This window comes from Apodemus sylvaticus, chromosome 19 (genome assembly GCF_947179515.1).
Source record: "Apodemus sylvaticus chromosome 19, mApoSyl1.1, whole genome shotgun sequence".
Classification (NCBI taxonomy): domain Eukaryota; kingdom Metazoa; phylum Chordata; class Mammalia; order Rodentia; family Muridae; genus Apodemus; species Apodemus sylvaticus.
In genome coordinates this window covers 1,225,182-1,230,557 of record NC_067490.1, presented here as the reverse complement: position 1 = coordinate 1,230,557, position 5,376 = coordinate 1,225,182, and the positions used below count along the sequence as shown (strand labels likewise).

The 5,376-nt window shown below is 49.7% G+C and overlaps 1 pseudogene; it reads right to left on the bottom strand.

Moving 5' to 3' along the window:
• Nucleotides 1–2,033: 2,033 nt before the first annotated feature.
• LOC127669746 (interferon regulatory factor 2-binding protein 1-like) lies at nt 2,034–3,757 on the bottom strand (annotated as a pseudogene).
• Between the last annotated feature and the right edge of the window lie 1,619 nt (nt 3,758–5,376).

Genomic DNA, 5,376 nt, shown 5'->3' with positions numbered 1-5,376 from the left:
TACATGCCCCTTTCTCACTAAATGAACTTTCTTAAGATTTATTTATTTATTTTATACATATGAGTATACCACCGTTGCTCTCTTCAGACACACCAGAAGAGGGCACCAGACCCCATTACAGATGGTTGTGAGCCACCATGTCAGGACTTCTTGGCTTAGAGGGCAATTATGGTTGTCAGGTAGGGACCAGGAAGTCCCCATCCTGACACAGGTGAAGAAAGAGGCCTGGGCTTGGCTAAGATGTCAGGGAACGGGGCACATGGCTGGGGAGTATGTTAGGCCGGCATTGCTGGGTTAGGATAGCTCTGAATCTGTCTAGCTGTTGTACCTAAACTTTAATAAACCTAACAATCTTCACGTCATTATTTAGAACAAGAGCAGGCATAGAAAGATGAACTTTTAAAATTGACAGCTGACTTTTTGATGGTTTTTACTTCAATATATGAGTGCAGAAATATCTAAGGACTTTGTCAAACCATGCTCTCCTTTAAAAATAACCTTTTCGGACACAACACACACTCAGTGTACAAGACAGTCTTATGGATGTAGGTGGAATAGATGAAAAAGGATTCAGTGATGTCTCAAGTCCAAAGTGTAAGCATCCTTGAAGGAGTGCCTCAGGTGCGAATTCAGTGAAGTGCCAAATGTACAACACTACCAAGTGCCCAGTGTGGTGGATCCTGCCATTTATCTTTACGTTTTAACGACTTCCAGTGCATGCATATTTTGCAAGTATGTATGTTTCTGTATCACAATCTCCCCAGAATAGAGAATAGAGTTCTCAGGAACGGGAGTCACAGAGAATTGTAAGCAGCCATGTGGACACTAGGAATCCAACACAGGTTCTCTGGAAGAGGAGTCAGTGCTCTTACCTGGTAAACTATCTCATTGGTCTCCTATTTTTATAGAGCTCTCTTTTAAGCTCAGCATTGAGAAGGCAAATGCAAAAGGATCTTTGTGTTCTAGAACAACATGACCTATATAGCCACGTCTCAGGCTAGGGAGCTTCATATAATTAGATCCTATATCTAAAAACAAACAAAACACACACACACAAAACCCAACCACTTCCTGATGATATTAATAAAATATTTATTTATAACATAAAAATATCTTAAATGTATTAAAATATAAAATATAATATATATAATATAATACATATATTAAAATTAAAATTATAATTAATAATTATAATTATTTAATACTTTAAAATATTCTTCCTGTGGCTGCAAAGATGACTCAGCAATGAAAAACACTTGCTGTTCTTGCAAAGAATGAGAACTGCATTCCTAGCATAGACCTTAGGCCACATATGACCTCCTATAATTCTATTTCCACTATTTATGGTGACCTCTTTGGCTTTTACAGGCAACTGACTCTATTACCCCCTTCACTCACATTCATGTACATACGCACAGAGAGATCATTACAGAGATAGAGAGACAGACAGAGATGGAGAGACAGAGACAGAGACAAACACACAATAAGGCTCCAATATCACCTTACCAAACTCTTCTGGCTGTCCTGCTACTCATTCCTGTCCAGCTTTCTTCTCCACCCCTTATCCAACCCGGAGCTCTATCCCTTTTCTTTTTTCTTTTCTTTCTTTCATTAAAAAAAAAAAAAAAAAACCCGCCAACCCATCTCTCAATTTATCGAAGGAGGAAAGGGTGGGAGAGGGGGACAATAAAATGCTTTTGCTTCGTTTATAAAGAGCGAGTTCTCAGAAGGTCCCTTCTCAAGGACAAGCAGGTAAGGTGCCTCTCACCCAGCTACCAACAGCAGGAAAGCCAAGCCAAGAAAGGAGGATAAAAGGAGGGGCCCAGGAACTACGAACACCCGCTCTGACAGGAGCCACAAGCTCGCTCCCCCAACCCAAAATGTATCTACCTCAGGGGACCCATCTGGGCAGAGGAAAAGGGTCTATACATAGGTTAGGGTGGTACTGGGTTGGGTGGGGTAGGGAATAACTTATCCGCAGTTGCGGTGAATGTAGAAGGGGGAGGGGAAAGTAGCCTGATGGCAGTGGCAGCCTATGGGTCCCTTTCTTTCTTGACCTTGATGTCACCAACAAGAATAGTAGCGATCTCGCTCTGCATGAAGGCCCAGGGGACAGAGGAGCCCACCAGTGGACATTTGTCTCCACTGGGGGCGGTACACCTCTCCGGCTGGGCCCTGCGCCTTGATGAACTCTCGGGAGCAAGGAACGCAGAATTTGTGTCGGGTTACCGAAGGACAATGCAGGAAGTGGGTGTCTTCCAGCCTTTCTCTGCACAGGATACAGCACAAGGGGGCTCCAGGGGTTGCTCCTGTGCCACTACCACCCCCGCTGACAGCTTCAGCCCCTGCCGTGGGACTGACTTCTGTCTCTCCAGTGTGTGGCACCAGACTATGCTGGGTTGGTGGCTGGGTCTTGGAGGAAGCTGCGGGGTTAGAACTCCCTGGGCGTACAAAGCCTCCACCCCCACCAGGGTCTTTGGATGAATGGCCCAGAGCCTCGGCCACATTCTTGAAGGCAGCAATAGGAGAGGGCACACCAGGGGGTTGTTATAGAGTCTGGACAGCCTGGTGCCACCCAGTGCCTCAGTTGCTGCTCCTCCGCGGTCATCTTCCCAGCTGTTTCCCCCTTGGGCTCAGGGGATGCTTTGGCGTGGGCGCCAGGTTCCGGGATGGGACTCTCGGCGGTGGGCCACACAGAGCTGCAGGGGCCGGTTCTGGGTATTACTGGGGCAGGGCGTCCTCAGGAGCAGGTCCTCGGAAGCTTCGGACCTCATCCATAAGCAGCTCTCCTAAATGGTGCCATTCCCCTGAGTCCTGACGGTGTTCATATTCGAAGTACTTGCAGCCCGATGAGGCCAGAGCCTTCCCCTGGCCCTCGAAGAGAGCATCATGAAACATCTGACGAGCCGCTGCAAGGACCCCCGCGTACACGTTGCCAGAACCACAGGGGTATTCAGTGTAGAGCTTCAGCTCGAACTCACACCAGGAGGGCAGGCAGTGGCATCAAAGGCGAACGCACACTCGTCCCTCCAGCCGATGGTCTTTCTTGAATCGGACATTGAAAGGCGCACAGGCGGACAGTACCAGTAGCTGTTTTCTTATAGCCTTGGGACGCCATGCCACTCTTCCGCCCAGGCCCGCATGCCTCGTTCAGTTCTGTCAAACAGTCCGCATTCCTCTGCTGCTTCTCCTTTTCGAAATCGGAGCGGAAAAGTGGACGACCGGGGCTTAAGACAGGTGCCAGCGTCAGAGCTTGCAGACACTGAAGCTGCCAGCAGCCCGGGGGGGCTTCAGGCTGGGGATGGATCCAAGCAAAGCCCTGCGTGCCCTTTCCGCCACGTCCTCTTTGCAGCTCAGCCGGTTGGCCAAGCGGGACCTCAGGGTATACTCCAAAGCCGGCGAAGGCAGCGCCAGGCGGCTGGATGAAGTAGCTCAGTCATAGTGGTCTGGGCCTGAGACACTACCTCCGGTCCCCGATGGCCTGCGCTTGCGGCGGTGGCAACTGGGAGCCCTGGGAGCCCCTGAAGGCTAGGTCCTTGTAGGTAGGGTGCTTGAGAGCCGAGGGGTTCGGACGAGCGGCCTTCGGGGAGCACGTGAGCTGGCGGGTTGCGATGTGCAGCTCGATGCGGTCCTCGTCCTCGAAATTCACGCACCCGCGGCACACAGTCTCACTGAAGTCCCACACCATGGCCCAAGGCTTATTGGGCAGGTCGCACGGGTAGTACCACTGGTGGCGGGGCGCTTGCACGGCCTCCATGGCGCTCCCTGGAGCGCCACTGGGACCAGCGCGAGCCGCTCAGTCTGGCCTCCGGCTCGGCCTCACCACTGAATTCAGCACCCCCCCCCGATTCCCCCCCCCCCCGCCTTCAGCTTTTTTGTTTTTGTTTTAAAGTAAGCGCCCCCCCCCCCCCCCCCCGCGTCTGGTTCGCGCTGTGAGCTGAGATGCACAGCTCCAGCTCCTCCATGGGCCTTGGGCCAGGCACCCTCTGCTTGGCTCCTCTACAACAGGCTGCCATCACCTCCACCTCCTTTTTCTCCCTGTCCCTTTTCAAACTAGTGAATCTGCCTGAGGTCCCAGGAGGAGTGCTGCGGTCTCAGTGTTTGCATTGCTTCTAGTTCATACTCCATGATGTATTATAAACCATTGTGAGCAGCCCGGATCTCTGAGAAACCTTGTTTTGTTGCCTTACAATTTGTTAGATGATGAGCTGTACGTGGGTCTACACTCAATGAACTCAAATAAAAGAGCCAAGATCCAGGAGCATGAAGAAGGGGCCAGAGAATTGGGAATAGACGACAAAGACAACACAGGGCTCTGAACACCAGAGTGAAGAATGAGAGTAAGACCTGCTACAGAAGGCTCCACACCAACAGCTGGAGGGAATAACCTGGAATCTCCATCTCGGGTTAAGCCCTAGCCTGTGGGAATAACAGAGACCTAGGACCTGAAAGAGATCCCCAGCCATGATTTAGTTTCCATTTTAGTTTATGTCCAAATTGCCTAGGTGTGAAGGACAGGGCAGTGCTATGTAGGTGACAGTGACTGCTATATCTAGCATAGGAATTTCCACAGTCTAAAAGATGTGTGGCTGCTTGTTGGCTGCCCAGTGATACTATCTGTGGTACTTTGAATAAGAAGGTAGCCCATTGGCTTACATGTTTGAATGCTTGGCCCCCATTTGAGGGATACTTTGTGAAACATTAGGAGATATGGCCTTATTAGATGAGGTGTGTCAGAGGAAGTGGGCTTGGGAGTTTCAAAAGCCCACGCTAAGCCTAGTGGCACACAATTTGTCTTTTTGCTTGTAACTTGAGGATCAGATGTCTGCTCTCAGCTCCTTTCCAAGACACATGGTTTGACATCCTGATTCTATGCTCCTCCCCTAAGGTGAAGGTAAGGAAGGAAACTCTCCCATCTGCACTGAGATTGGAGCTCTGTCTCCTGAGGCTTCCCCCTCAGGAGTGAGTAGCTTGAATAGTTATTATGAGTGGCATAAAAGGGAAGCATACTCATGGGTATCCTGACTCAACATTAGAGAGGAGCTCTCCAGAGAGATCACACTTCTCTCAGCTCAGTTTATTTTGTCACTTAAGTAGAAGTTTCTTTCCATCTGCATTGAAAACCATGGCCTCTCTCAGGCCTATTCACTGCCCTCACACAAAGACATTGGAAGTCTGAATACTGGGTTGCTTAATGTCTTCAGTCCCTGCCCAGAAAGAATCAGAAGTCTGTTTTACAGAGTGAGATGCAGAGGCTCCTTATGTGTGCTGATTCCTGCTGATTATGCAAATATCCCAGTATAGATTGTCTGGGTATTGACTTCGGGCTGCTGAGTGGAGTCTGAGCTGTTCCTACAGCCTAGCTTTCCCCTTCTT